Below are 16,616 nucleotides of genomic sequence, written 5' to 3'. Positions count from 1 at the left end.
TGTGAGAGAAAATGTATATCTGAAGTTTCGGAGTGCTAGATTTCAGTTCAGACACATAATTCCTTTTAGCATTTGCAGCTAGGGCTTTTACCCGTTACAAGCTACGTGACAGCAGCTGATAAACCGAGAGATGTGGGTCAGCTATGCCACCCATCTACTGTTTGGCAAGAAACCTCAGGGGAAAAGGACAGTATTGCAAATATAATTATGGGGATCCTCTGCTTGTGTGTGCATCAAGACAGCCCTGGAAAATAAATAAGGATTTTTTTTTTTTTTTCTCATATATCATAGAATCATAGAATAGTAAGGGTTGGAAATGACATTAAGATCATCTAGTTCCAACCCCCCTGCCATGCACAGGGACACCTTGCCCTAAACCATGTGGTCCAAGGCTCTGTCCAGCCTGGCCTTGAACACTGCCAGGGATGGAGCATCCACAACCTCCCTGGGCAACACATTCCAGTGCTTCACCACCCTCACTGTAAAGAACTTCTTCCTTATAGCTAATCTAAACTTCCCCTGTTTAAATTTGAACCCATTACCCCTTGTCCTACCACTGCAGTCCCTAATGAAGAGTCCCTCCTCAGCCTCCTACTAAAACATAGGAAGGCTATCACAATGTTTAATTTGTGATTTTTTTTCAAGACAAAGCACATTCTAAGCAGGATTCCTACAGATTTAAAGAAAGGTTTGGTGTTGATAGTCGGTGTCCAGATCCAGAAGACAACTGTATTTCGCATGGTCAGTGACCACATTATATAGGTATCCTATACTATCTGAAATTATAGGAAATTCTTTTCCTGTGTGGATCCTGTGAAACATTTTGTTTCATCTTTTAATTTTTTTTTTTTTTTTGCCTTCAGAACAGAGAAAGTATAACTCAAAATATTTTTAATATAAGCACACCATTAATTTTTTTTTTTTTTTTTGTGTTAATTTGAAAAGCGGAAGGAGCAAAGAATTTTTGCTGACTAACGAATTTCAACCAGTTTTAAATTGGTTAGTCAACTCTTTTTGTTTGTCCCTCTTATGTGGTACTGACATTGTACAGGAGGAGTCTCTGGGATTGTATTTTGGTCACAGTGTTGCTACCATAGCAATAAAGAAAAGGGAACACTGGAGACAATGGTGCTGTCGTTAAAAAATGTTATGACAAACCTGGATGAAAGCAGAAGCAAAGTCTCCTGTGCCCTGGTGAGAGACCATGGGTTCCTGAAGCATCTATTCTTCACATTTCTAGCTCTGTGACAGACCCAGGAAATCAAAAGGTGGATTTAGTTAATTGTTACAAAGACCCAAACACTGAGAATAAAGGCCTGGCAGAGAGACCACATGAAAAATTGTATTATAGAATCATAGAATCGTAAGGGTTGGAAAGGACCTTAAGATCATCTAGTTCCAACCGCACTGCCACAGGCAGGGACACCTCACACTAAACCATGTTGCCCAAGGCTCTGTCCAACCTGGCCTTGAACACTGCCAGGGATGGAGCATCCACAACCTCCCTGGGCAACACATTCCAGTGCTTCACCACCCTCACTGTAAAGAACTTCTTCCTTATAGCTAATCTAAACTTCCCCTGTTTAAGTTTGAACCCATTACCCCTTGTCCTACCACTGCAGTCCCTAAGGAAGAGTCCCTCCCCAGCATCCTTGTAGACCCCCTTCAGATACTGGAAGGCTGCTATGAGGTCACCACGCAGCCTTCTCTTCTCCAGGCTGAACAGCCCCAACTCTCTCAGCCTGTCTTCATACGGGAGGTGCTCCAGCCCTCTTATCATCCTCGTGGCCCTCCTCTGGACTCGCTCCAACAGCTCCATGTCCTTTTTATGTTGAGGACACCAGAACTGTATGCAGTACTCCAAGTGAGGTCTCACAAGAGCAGAGTAGAGGGGCAGGATCACCTCCTTCGACCTGCTGGTCACGCTTCTTTTGATGCAGCCCAGGATACAGCTGGCTTTCTGGGCTGCAAGCGCACACTGCCGGCTCATGTCAAGCTTCTCGTCAACCAACATCCCCAAGTCCTTTTCTGCAGGGCTGCTCTGAATCTCTTCTCTGCCCAACCTGTAGCAGTGCCTGGGATTGCCCCGACCCAGGTGTAGGACCTTACACTTGGCTTGGTTAAACTTCATAAGGTTGGCATCAGCCCACCTCACAAGCATGTCCAGGTCCCTCTGGATGGCATCCCTTCCCTCCAGTGTATCAACCGAACCACACAGCTTGGTGTCGTCGGCAAACTTGCTGAGGGCGCACTCAATCCCACTGTGCATGTCACCGACAAAGATGTTGAACAGGACAGGTCCCAACACCGATCCCTGAGGGACACCACTCGTTACAGGTTTCCAACTGGACATCAAGCCGTTTACCACAACTCTTTGCGTGCGGCCATCGAGCCAGTTCTTTATCCACCGAGTGGTCCATCTATCAAATTGATGTCTCTCCAATTTAGAGACAAGGATGTCGTGCGGGACAGTGTTGAACACTTTGCACAAGTCCAGGTAGATGACGTCAACTGCTCTGCCGCTGTCCATCAGTTCCGTGGCTCCATCATAGAAGGCCACCAAATTGGTCAGGCAGGATTTTCCCTTAGTGAAGCCATGTTGGCTGTCACCAACCACCTCGTTGTTTTTCATGTGCCTTAGCATGCTTTCCAGGAGAAACTGTTCCAAGATTTTGCCAGGCACAGAGGTGAGACTGACTGGTCTGTAGTTCCCCAGGTCTTCCACCTTCCCCTTCTTGAAAATGGGGGTTATATTACCCTTCTTCCAGTCATCGGGAACTTCACCTGACTGACAGGATTTTTCGAATATGATGGACAGTGGCTTAGCAACTTCATTCGCCAGCTCCTTCAGGACCCGTGGATGGATTTCATCAGGTCCCATGGACTTGTGCACGTTCAGGTTCTTAAGATGGTCTTGAACCTGATCCTCTCCTACAGTGGGCCTAAGGTCTTCATTCTCACAGTCCCTGCATTTGCTTTCCAAGACTTGGGTGGTGTGGTCAGAGCATTTGCTGGTGAAGACTGAGGCAAGGAAGTCATTAAGAACCTCAGCCTTCTCCAAATCCATGGTAGCCAGTTCTCCCGATAGTTTCCAAAGAGGGCCCACGTTGTCCCTAGTCTGTCTTTTGTTTGCTACGTACCTACAGAAGCCTTTCCTGTTATCTTTTACATCCCTTGCCAAACTTAATTCTAGCTGGGCCTTAGCTTTCCTTACCCCGTCCCTAGCTTCCCGGACAATGCTCCTATATTCTTCCCAGGCTGCCTGTCCTCCCTTCCACCTTCTATAAGCTTCTTTTTTCCCTCTAAGTTTCCTCAGCAGCTCCTTGTCCATTCATGGAGGTCTCCTGGCCCTCCTGCTGCACTTTCTTCTAGTCAGGTGCAACACTCTTGAGCATGTAGCAGGTGATCCTTGAATATTGACCAGCAGTCTTGGGCCCCCCTGCCCTCTAGGACTATATCCCATGGAACCTTACTAAGGAGGTTCCTGAAGAGGCCAAAGTCTGCTTTCTTGAAGTCCAGGGCAGTGAGCTTGCTGCACGCTCTTCTCACTGTCCTGAGGATCTCAAACTCAACCATCTCGTGATCACTAGAGCCAAGGCTGCCCTGGAGCGACACATTTCCAACCAGTCCCTCCCTGTTGGTGAGCACGAGGTCAAGCATGGCACCTCTCCTCGTTGGCTCCTCTGTTGCTTGAAAGAGGAAGTTGTCTTCCACACAATCGAGGAATCTCCTGGATTGCTTGTGCCGGGCCGTACCGTCCCTCCAACAGATGTCAGGATGGTTGAAGTCCCCCATGAGGACAAGGGCCTGCGAGCGTGAGGCTGCTCCTATCTGTCTGTAGAGCGCTTCATCCACAGAGTCCTCTTGATCAGTCCACCTGTAACAGATCCCCACCGTAATGTCCACAATTGCTGTTTTCCCTTTGATCCTGACCCACAAACACCCTGTTACCTCATGACCCGTCCCCAGTCAGAGTTCCATACTCTCTAGCCTATCACTGACATAGATAGCAACCCCCCCTCCCCGTCTGCCTGGCCTGTCTTTTCTAAACAGCCTGTAACCTTCCATTCCGACATTCCAGTCATAGGAGCCATCCCACCATGTTTCTGTGATACCAATGACATCATATTCCCGTAGCCTTGCACACATCTCTAATTCCTCTTGCTTGTTCCCCATACTATGGGCGTTTGTATAGAGGCACCTTAGCCAAGCTCCAAATGCAGCCGACTCAATGGCTGCGGCAGCTGGAATATCTCTACATCGCTCCAAGCACTTATTACAGGTGCTGGCAACTGACCAGGAGTGTTGGGATGCATCCAAATGGAGCCCCATGTTCTAAACAGCCAAACCCCTGACTATGGCACCACCATTCTAACCATTTATTAACCTGCCAAACGTGCCTAGCTTTTTTAAGGTCCTCCCCTTTGGCCTGGAGAATCGACGAAAAAACTATCTGAGCTCCAAAGCCCCTAACCACCTCTCCCAGGGCTCTGTAGTCCTTCTTAATGTTCTCCAGGCTACTGCTATCTATATCTCTAGCACCCACATGGACCACTAGGAGGGGGTAATAGTCAGCAGGACTTACTAGATGTACAGAAGTAGAAGATCACATTACAAAATTTAGTCCAAAACTGAGTCATGTATTATGAAGTAGCACTTCACTTTTCTTGAAATACAGAGGATTGTCTTTTTCACTTCACCTATAACAATCATTCCAGAAATACCTTTTTCATATAGAATTTCAGTAAGAAATTCAGGTATGGAAGAAAGCTGGGGTTTAAGTTGATGTGGCCCAACAGTAATTATGTCCAGCCTTACCCATGATCATTCACTGAGCAAACAGTCTGTCCCCAAGGCTTCTTCTGCTCCCAGGAGTTCTGAGGGACATGGCAGAGGGCCAGTTAGGTCTCTGCATTTCAGGCAGTGTAGATGTAACAGCTGTGATGAAACTAAAGCTTAACAAATCATCATCCCACTTGCTTGTGGATAACAGATTAATTTTCAAATTTCAATTAAAAAAAAAAAAGTGATCTGATTCAAACATCCCTGGGGAGAAGTAAAAGAAAAGATCATGGTCAGAGACAGCCATTCAAGGCAACCTGTGATTTTGCAGTGCTACAAATCTGATAAATGTAATCTTTTTGAAACATTCAGTTAAAACCGTTATCGTTGAAGTATCAAATGGAAAAACAACCCTTTTTTCTTATCTTTTCCACCCCCCTATAGTGCACCTTGCCCCATTGTCAGTGTCTCATAGCACTTCAGATAATTTTAAGGGAGTGGAACAACTAATATTACCAACATTGAGAAGCAGCAAGGATCGTACTTCATTAGTTAACCGTTAATCACTTTCAATGAGAAGAATTGACTAATAGTAGGTAAGGTTTTCAGCTAACTTGGGTGAAAAGATGAGACTTAAAAGATGATTGCTTCCTAACGGTTCAACAGAGGAAAAGATCAATGGGAACATGTTACTTTGGAAGGTAAGGAGAATTAGATGAAAACCGTCGGCTTCTGGTTTTCACATTGTGGCTTTCAGGTTTGAGATGAAAAGTCCCTGTGACAGCCATGGGAATCCTTCTACTGAGTCAGTATTGTTTTGCATCAGTGCATATGATCATCGGAACCACAAGCCAGATATAAGACCACTACTGGGTCAGTATCACAGTCACAACAGCAGAGTTTTTTATGAAGACAGTAAATTAGGTTTTGCTAAATACTGTCATTTGCTGGTTGGACTATGACCAATTCCCATCCTTACTATAAAGTAGACTGTGCCAGCTCTGTAGACACAACTCACAGACAAAGGACAAGAGATTGCAGTTTAGCATGACTTGTAGAAACTTAATAACCCCAGTATACTTAGATGATTCTCTCAGGCTGCATTGTGTCCATTAAAAATTACCTTTGAGAAGGTAATCATGGGGTACAGATAATTTTAAAAGGAGAAACTGATGAATTATAGACTAGATTAATATTTTAAAATATTTAATCAAGCAAATTAATTCTGACTACCTTATCTTCTCTTAGAAGATAACAAGAAAATAAGAACTACCAAGCATTTGTCATAGCATCAGAATGGTTTGGGTTGGAATGGACCTTAAAGATCACCCAGTTCCAACCCCCCGAGCCATGGGCAGGGACACCTTCCACTAGGCCAGGTTGCTCAAAGCCCCGTTCAACCTGGCCTTCAACACTTCCAGGGATGGGGCATCCACAACTTCTCAGGACAACCTGTTCCAGTGTCTCACCACCCTCATAGTGAAGCATCATCTATTTTTCTTTTGAAATGTTTAATGAGCTTCTGTATAGTGTCATATATATTGACTTCACGAAGATTTTTAACAACATGTTGCATGGCTAGTTGAAACTTCCATAATGTGAGCAAACAGATGGATAAAAGCAAGTTCTGAAGTTCATTGTCAACTTAGAAGGATGTTACAAATAGGATTTCACAAAGATCTGGATGGAAGCTGTTCAAGAATATAATTAGCAGCTAATGGAATAGCTCCTAATGGAATATAGACCCTGCTTATGCAGGCTTCACCAGTGGGAGTGACTGCAGGTACATTCGAGTACAGTGCTGGGATTCAGTGTGATCCTAACATTGGAGAAATAATCCTTGGAAAGGCAGATACTGTTCAACAAGGACAAATGCGGATTTTGACAGGTAGAAAAATCAACTGTCTCTCATAGGAGTGGAATGGTTTAAATTGCAGCTAGGAGGAAGAGGACATACAATTTTTAGCAGAATGGGAACAGCTGATGCAGCACTGCTAAGGCAAATAATACCAGTGGGTATAAATAATGTAACTGCAAGAAATGAAATGGCCTTTTCAAAATACATACTGCTGGCCAGGCCAGTACTTGTCCTGTCTTGGACATAACAGTTCAAAAAAAGATTTTGACTAGCAGGAAGAAACACAAAGGAGAGCAAAGAAAAGGATCAAAGATCATAGCAAACGCCTTGTTTGAATCCTTGAGTTGTCAGACAAGCTGCAAAGGGGAAGAAAACAAATAATTCTCATGTCCACTATGGACAGAGTGCCATAATATCACAGAATCAGAGTTGAAAGGAGCTTTGAAATGTTCTTGCAGGCAACGTCATCCTTTCTAAATATATTCTTTGTCAGACCTTGAGTCATTAGCCTGAGTAGAAAATTAGTGCTAAAAGCCAGTACTTTGATATTTAGAAACCTTCTTCTCAATCAGATCATATAAAACTCAGGTGGCAGAATAAGTTCTTATACAAAATGAATATATCCTACAGCATGCCGAGTGAGAATTGTTACCATTCCTTGTTTTATAAAATCACTTGCACGTAATGTCTGATGCTTTGATATTAGCAAGCTAAGTGTGTAGGCTAAGAGAATTTTCAATAATCTTTCAAGAAAAACACTTTTTTCAGCGACTGTTTCTATCAGAAAATATGGCATAAGCACTGTCTGTATTCAAAATCCACTTAGTACTTATTGTTATTTGATGACTGGAAAAAGGGAAATATAACCCCCATTTTCAAGAAGGGGAAAGTAGAAGACCCAGGAAATTATAGACCAGTCAGTCTCACCTCTGTGCCTGGCAAAATCTTGGAGCAGATTCTCTTGGAAATCATGCTAAGGAACATGAAAAACAATGAGGTGGTTGGTGACAGCCAACATGGCTTCACTAAGTGCAAATCCTGCCTGACCAATTTGATGGCCTTCTATGATGGGGCTACCGAAGAGATGGACAGCGGCAGAGCAGTTGATGTTATCTACCTGGGCTTGTGCAAAGCGTTCAGCACTCTCCCTCATGACATCCTTGTCTCTAAATTGGAGAGACACCAATTTGATGGATGGACCATCTGGTGGGTAAAGAATTGGCTGGATGCCCACACACAGAGAGTTGCAGTCAATGGTTCAATGTCCAACTAGAGACAGGTAAAGAGTGGTGTCTCTCAGAGGTCAGTGTTGGGACCGATCCTGTTCAACATCTTTGTTGGCGACATGGACAGTGGGATTGAGTGAGCCCTCAGCAAGTTTGCTGATGACACTAAGTTATGTGGCTCAGTTGATACACTGGAGGGAAGGGATGCCATCCAGAGGGACCTTGGCACGCTTGAGAGGTGGGCCGATGCCAGCCTCAGGAAGTTCAACAAAGCCAAGTGCAAGGTCCTACACCTGGATTGGGGCAATCCCAGGTACAGCTACAGGCTGGGCAGAGAAGAGATTCAGAGCAGCCCTGTGGAGAAGGACTTAGGGATTTTGGTTGATGAGAAACTGAGCATGAGCCGGCTTCAGTGTACGCTCGCAGCCCAGAAAGCCAACCGTATCCTGGGCTGCATCAAAAGAAGCATGACCAGCAGGTCAAAGGATGTGATCCCACCCCTCTACTCTACTCTCATGAGACCCCATGTGGAGTACTGTGTACAGTTCTGCTATCCCCAACATAAGAAGGACAAGGAGCTCTTGGAGCAAGTTCAGAGGAGGGCCACAAGGATGATGGAGGGGCTAGAACACCTGTCGTATGAAGACAGGCTGAGAAAGTTGGGGCTGTTCAGCCTGGAGAAGAGAAGGCTGCATGGAGACCTCATAGCAGCCTTCCAATATCCGAAGGGGGCCTACAGGAATGCCGAAGAGGGACTCTTTGTTAGGGGCTGTAGCGATAGGAGAAGGGGTAATGGGTTCAAACTTTAACAGGGGAAGTTCAGGTTATATATAAGAAAGAAGTTCTTTACAGTGAGGGTGGTGAGGCACTGGAACAGGTTTCCCAAAGAAGTGGCAAATGCTCCATCCCTAGTGGTGTTCAAGGCCAGGTTGGACAGAGTCTTGGGTGATTTGGTCTAGGGTGAGGTATCCCTGCCCATGGCAGAGGGTTAGAACTAGATGATCTTACGGTCCTTTCCAACCCTAACCATTCTATGATTCTATGATTATTCAAAATGCAGCAAGTGGAAATGAATCTGAAATCTGAAAAGAAAGGTAAACATCACTTTTTACAAATCCTTAAAGGAAAAGATAACTATTTAGATTACTCCTGATAATATTAGGCCCAGCTAGTTAACCTTTAAAAACAGGGAGTAGGATATAAAAACCTTTTCATGCGAGCTTGCCAGGCAGGGACAATTTATTCTTACAATATTATCCTTATTGCCAATGCAGTGAGACACAATCTGATCTGATATTTCATCTACATTTTGCGGAAGAATCTCTATATGAGGTTCTAAGAATTATGCCTATTAAATTACAGATGAAAATGGACAGAAAAAATGGAGAACTGTGAATGAAGCAAATAAATAAATTTCAATTTTTACTATATTTTTAAAGACTCTTAAATTTTAATAGAATTTACATCCTTCTAGTATTGTCCCCTTGCTTCTAAAACTTAGCTAGTTTAGCATCTTCTGAGATCAATAAATCCATCATTCTTGACAGCCTCTGTAATAAGTTTTCATTGAAAAAGCAACTCAATAAAATAAAAAGTAGCAAGTTACATGTCAGGAAACCTAAGAGAAAACACATATTGCAAAGTCTACTCTCTGCTCTTTTGAACCTTTGTAAGATGTGATCTTGAAATGAGAACTGCACTAAGCTTTTTCTTAAATATCTGAACTGCAGAGAAAGAGTTCCTTCAGGAGAAAATCTTTTGAACTTCATATATTTGAATCAGCTGTTTTATCTGGAAAACGTGTAAGAGTAATTTTGCTACATGAATTTAGAACAAAAATAGTATATTTAATTTAGTGTATTTATGTTGTTGGAGGAGGATTTCTGAAATTACATTTAATCTCTATCTAAGGTTTCAAAGCTTATAGGACTTTAAAAAATTGTTCACATTCCGACAGTTTTAATTCAGCTGTATGTGAAGTTTTATGGAAAAGGAGAATTTTGGAAAGATAGTTAAATGTCCAACTTATCAAAGGTAGTTTGATAAAATTTCATTTAAGGTCAACAAGCAATAATTCACATATTATCCTAACTAGAGAAAGAAGCCAACAGATAACATTTTTGTTATTGAGAAAATGGTTCTGTACCACATTCACAAATAAATGTCATTGGAACATTTCTTTGCAGCTCTGTTACATCCAGCAATTTTTAATACGCTGATTCAAACTATATACTAGGTCAGATTATTTGGCCAGAAAACACTCTAATCATGTAGCCCACTCTCCTTCATGATACAGCCCCCTGGCCCTCCCTGAATTAATTACTGTTTTAACTAGTGGATGATTTCTGAAAGCGAAACATTTTAATAGACAGAGAACTCACTATACTTCCAATAGTCTGTTCCAATGGGTAATAATTTTTACTATTTAAAATTCTTAAGATATTTTCAGTTTTAATTTCTCAAGCAGTAACTTTTGTTCCATTTTTGGACGAAATGTTGAAGAGCTTTTCATTAAGAAATTTGTCAGTCCCTTAAGATTTACTGTGATCATATCACTCAATAAATTTTTCTTTGATTCTGTAAATAGATTTTGGGTGTTTGACTACAAGGCATATTTTCTAATTCTTTGATCCTCCTCCTGGCTCCTTTTGCAATCATTTTCCTTTGGTGTATTTGCATTCACTTTAAAGAATTGCATTTACTCAAAAAAAAAAACCAGCATGTCTGATGCTTAAATTACACTGCAAATTATTTCTATGATGGTAACACAGTATTCTTCATTTTGGCTACAGCAGTGAATGTCATTCTTCAGTCTGATGGCAGTGGAAGTCTTCAGTTTTATAGAAAGAAAGAGTCTGCTGGAATTCTCTTTTCAGCAGAATTTTTTCCAGTATGCACTTTGAACTGTTTTTCTGTCCAGTCTTTTCCAATTAGTCTCTCACCAATTCCCTTCGTTGACTAAGCTATATTCCAGTACCACTGGGACACGTTTTTCAAAAGTATCATGCCTTAGCATGATGCTCATCTCCCATAAAAATTAATGGTAAAGCTCCAGACTTCCAGCAGCAGAGAGGAGGAAATGCCAAAATTTCTGAAAGACTTTAACCTAAATTATTTCTTCTTGATACTTCATAACACATTTATTAAAATCTTGCTTTAAAACATGGTGCCACCAAAGTATTGACATATTTCTGCCTGCAAAGCATTAATTGAATTATTAGCTCAGAAAGCAACAATTATATATATATATAATTGAAGTAACAGACTTTAAATTCTTAAAATCGTGCTGTGACTTAAAGAACTGTGAGTTATTTAAACTCTCTGAGCCCTCTATCTTGCTAGGGGCAACTGAAGTTTCAAATTTGCTTTGGAACCTTTCAGAATTTATTTCTATAGGAGATTGGATAATGTAAGGATTTTAGAATAGAGTTTAAATTTGCTATTAATTCAAAGCAGTTTTTCATAAATTGTGTCAGTTATCCACAGTTCATGGTTATGCCTTTAAATTTCCTCTTGCCTCTTCATTAACTAGAGACAAACCTATTCACCATGTAGAATGGAAAAAATACGTTGTCCTTTAAGAATTCTAATCTCAGACTAGAAAACTAGGTATCTGGTCACTGTAAATGCACCTTTATGACAGAAACGAGTAAAAGACTAAAAACTTCTACAGAGGCCACCATGATTCCAATTTTGGCTTCTCCGGAGGATTCATTACCAGAGCAGGGAATAGGTAACAGTCATGCATTACTGAGGAAGCAGGTCAGAAAAGTCTAGTACATTTTTCTGTGCATCACACCATGATTTACAACTCTTAGGTGATTTTGCAGGGAAAATATTCAGAGGGTGTAATAATAATGAGGAACAATCTGTCATCTTTTAATCACCTTTCAAACAGCTGTAGGCTGCCACTAGGCTGCCCTTAGCCTTCTCTTAACCCAAATAAACAAGCACAGCTCTCTTAGGGTCTCTTCATAGGTTCTGTGCTTTAGGCTCTTGGCCATCTAGTAGCACTCTGCTGGATGCTTTTCAGTTTCCTAACATCCTTCTTGAACTAGGGGGCTCAAACGTAGATGCAGTAATTCATACCAGTAGGGACTTATTGATAGTATTTTATTCACAATGAGAAAACAGCTGGCTTGTATGCTACCTATGATAGACACCATGTGTGTCTATCATAACCTCCAGGTGCTTCTCAGAAGGGCACATAGCAGCCAGGCTCTTCACTATTCCTTTGTAAAATTTTAAGGTATTAACATGACTTTGCACATGTTTATTTTTTGATGCTTTTCTCTTCCAGTCATATATTCCAGCACAGAAATATTTAAAATAGAAATCTTAAACAACAGAGTACTGGAAAGCAAATACATAAATAAATAAATATTTTCATGACATTCATTGTTGACAAAACTATATTGACTACACTGCTATTAAGGGAGGTAGTGGTTATACATGGCACAATAAATTGTATTTTATGCAATTCTTCATTCTTCAGTGTGGTGAGTTTTAAGTGAGATTCCATATTTCATAGCTGAATATTTTTAGCACCTCTTGAGGCATAGTTTAAAATTGTATGCTGTGCTTTTGAGTCCTTGTGATAGATTCCTATTACTAGTTTGGAACAACCCCAATCCAAAGCCCTGTGATGATGTCTAGAAAAGTAGGGGAGCTAGGAAGCTTGAGCTGTACCTTTTAAATGACTGAAGAATCTTGTAATAAGCCCAAGTGGACTCGGATATGAAAACTGGAGGCAGGATCCAATGTCTCTGCTGACATACGTCTTCAGGGGTTGACCTAATCTCCCAGGCATGTGAGATAAGTAAGCCATAGAGGCCTCTAATATGTAACGTTCACCTTTTACACATTTCAGCAGTGGACCTCCTTGAACACCTTTGCCATCTGTCACCTACGAACATTCTCTGTCCAAAGACCCACAATGTATGTGGTATGAGTTTTGGAACTATTGATTATATGAAGATTTGACATGTACCTCACAAGGTCAAAAAGCCTTTTTTTTGGCAGAAATGTTCTGGTGCATATCATTTGTATTTTTCAGAGGAGATAAACCACTAGAACAGACATTTACAGGAAAGAGGATTTTGTCATGTGGCACATGACCCCATCTTACAGATGAGTTTTGAGAAAATTGTAGGGTTTCCTTAGCATTTCAAGGTCAATATGTTTTGTAGCAAAATGCTTTCCTTTTGTTTTGAATTTCTAAGACTCCCTGATGTCAGTTTGCATGCTTCCATTTCTTTGCATTAACAATGGATTCTTTCTGCTTTCTTCTGTATTTCAAAGGTACTATTCTGCAGTCTTCTTCTTATGTTACCACAGGTTACTTCAGCACAGTATTTAACAGATTGTGCCCTTCAAATTGGTATCCATGTTTCAGATTACACTTCCTTGAATTGTTAACCAAAAGTTTTGAAAGACAAATTTGATATTAGGTACTATAATCTTTATTAACACCAGCTTTATTATTTTGGTGTACTTGCTGATTCTCTGTAAGTTACAGCATGTTATTAACTTAGAAACAGGAGAGATTTCACGATCTACCATTGAAATAGCTTCATTTGAGAGCCAATGTATTATACTTTATTATTCAGCTATCTCTGATGCAGCATTACTTGGAACATTCATTTCAGCATTCTTCTTAGCCTACGGATTATGAAATTACTAACAAATTTTACAGGCATCCAGAGCCAAAAACCAGTGGCATAGTCACATTCAAACCACATGGTTTGAATCTTCACAGTTCCCCCAGGTTTATGTTGGTGTTACTTCATTTGAATCAGTGGTATAATATCCTGGAGAATCAGAATGCAAAGGGTTAGTGCAGAACCCAGCTTTAATTAATCTTCATTAGTGATCTGGAGGTGGAAGCAAACAGCTCATTAACAGAATTTGCAGATGCTAATAAATTGAGAGAAGTTATGTACCTGAGGGAAGACTGCAAAACAATAAAAGGGCATCCAACAGGGGTTTAAAATGTGGACAGAAAATAACAATTTAGCTCAGGAGAGCTTATATTAACACAGCACAGAAAATAATTAAAAACCCAAATAAGAATGCAAATTAATTCCATAAATTAGACAATGAGACATTGCAGAAGAATATCTTTTCTCTTAGGTATTTGCAAAGGAAACCAGGAAACAGAATTAGAGCCTGTCACCAGTGATAGGCAAAATAGGTAGGCAAATTAGATAATTAGAGGCATGATACAAGATGCTTCTGCTTTAAGGGTTTTCAGTGAGCTGATCAAGTCTCCAATTCACTATACATGCTCCGTTAACTCCAGCAGTGGATTTTCCACAACTTTGGTTATCTAGATATTCTCATTCTTTAATCAGTCTGGCCGAATGATGGCTAGATTTAACCCTGATGAAAATTCACATGATAATATGCAATTTGGAATTCGTAAATGTACAGCCTGTGTATGCCTTTTGACCTTCATTTATTTTTATGCATTGGTGAAGATTAAGAATTCTGATAAAATAAGAAAATATAGGAATTGCTGCTGATCAGTAAAGAATATTATACCCCTTTGGCCTATCAGGAAATCCTCACAAAGCTATTTCAGTCTTTTAGTAAGTTTATTTACAGAAGTACATAACAATGTTTTAAACTACATTTTTGGATAAAATAATTCCTTTTATTTTCAATCTTTGGACCTCAGTGGCTGAAGACATGTATTTAAAAAAAATAAATCAGTAAAAGCAATGATTGTAAGAAAGTTATAGTTGTTTATACACCATTTTTATTCCTACATTAGGTTCTATGTTTCTTCACTGTGGGGAATAACAGACATACAGAGAAATAAAAATTGTACCGCTTGCTTTGGCTAGCTGTAAAGACACAGTCAGGAGCTCATCAGGACATAATGCCATTCAGATGTGAGCCTGAGGTTTGCTAAACATTACCAATGATTTTGAAAGCTAATCCCTATTTCTTTTATATTTAGAAAGTTAAAAATATAATTAAAAGCTTCAGTTTGTTTAGCTCATTGTCCAAACATAATACAGGTCACTATATACCTAATATGTTTTGCAGCAGTGTCTTCCCTCCAGTAATTTCCTACCCATGGCACTTTTCTCCTTGTTATCTTTTCTCCTTGTTTATATGTCCAATGTTTATATCAAACCGGAAAATGTTCCCCTTCTATTCCCAATACAACCATTCTTCTTCTGCCTGCTTTTCTGTTAGAATGATGTTTACTGCAGTAGCCTTTCCTCTGCTTTTCCCTTCCTTCTCTAATTGCATAGAGGACTATTTGGAATGATTCCCTCTGTCTCTAAAGACTCTTTAAGATCAGATTAGTTGATCACCTCATCATTTTTGCACTCCCTTAGTTGGAGGCGACCTAGAGCTAATTTTGAGCTTGACTTAATATGATGTTCTCTTGTCATTGCCACTCAAGCATATGTATCGCAGCTGTGAAGCTGCAGAACATGCAAGTTTTTGGCAGCTTGCTTTGCATTTGAGGATGACGAGATAAAAAAGAGTTGTGTGAGATAAAAAGGAGCTGTAGCATCCTGAGACATGAATGATCACATATGGAAGAGAAGTAAAGAAAATAAAGATTGTGCAGGCTTTAACCTCAAGTGCACATTTTTGTGTGTCTGGTTGCCTAACAATACACATCTGTGAAATCAGCATTGTATGCCCTCTGAAAAAGGGCAGTTCAATTTGTTGATGTTATTGCAGAATGACAGAGCATGATTTGATCAGCATTTGTACAGTGCAATTGAACTAAAGAAAAATGAGGAATACTGAAAATATGTAGGCTTTGCAGACAGGCAGAGGAGGATGAGCAATGGAATGGAATTTCAGCTAACGTGTGTGGTATGTCCGGAATCTTTATCTGAGATATAGTATTAAAATTGAATTTCTCAGGAGAAATATAGGACTGTCAGGGAAACATCACCGGCAGCATGAGAAAAAAGACAGTCATTACTTTCATTCTGTTATTTATCTGCTTTACAAACATAAATCGGTCATTATGCTTTATCACAAAATAGTTAATACGACACTTTCCCCTATGCAATTCCACAGGTATCCAGTGAGACAATCTTCTTGGCTGTCAAATACATGTACCTTGGAATTACACACTCATATCTTTAGGGTCAGGATCGCCTTCTTTCACCAACTGGAGTCCTCATTCATCACACTAGGTCAGGTCACCCAAGTAGTGCTGGTGGGCTTGCTTGGCTGGCTTCCCTGCATGGCAGCTGCAGAGTTCTGGCCATGATTAATCGTGTTGCATTTACAGTGCTATATTAATTGTTTTGCTTCACAAATGAAAAAACTTTCAAAAATGTCAGGTCTCTAACAGGACACAAATTGCCAATTTAGTTTCTTTGTATCAGGAATAAAAATTTGTCAAGCAGTAACGCTGCATAGATCACAGCTGATGTGATATTCTAAATTAATCAGAAATTCATATTTGTAGTTTAATATTGGTGTTCTAACAGTGTTACAGCACTTACTTACTTATTTTTTCTCATGATTATGACTCAGGATCCTGAAAATCATGAAGTATCTTTCAGCCAAATAGCTAATAGTGTTTTGGAGATTTTAAAATAAATGAATAACTGGGAAATATCAAGATTTATGTTTAATTTAAGCTTTCATATTTTCTCCAAAAAATGTTTTTGTATTTTAAACTCTTATGGTCAATAGATTTTGCAGTTTGTACAAACCTGGAAAGCTAAAGCCAAATTGGCAGAATGCCTGTTTTCCCTCTTTTT

Source organism: Strigops habroptila, chromosome 7 (genome assembly GCF_004027225.2).
Source record: "Strigops habroptila isolate Jane chromosome 7, bStrHab1.2.pri, whole genome shotgun sequence".
In the NCBI taxonomy this organism is placed as follows: Eukaryota; Metazoa; Chordata; class Aves; order Psittaciformes; family Psittacidae; genus Strigops; species Strigops habroptila.
Note: the sequence above shows the minus strand (reverse complement) of the source record.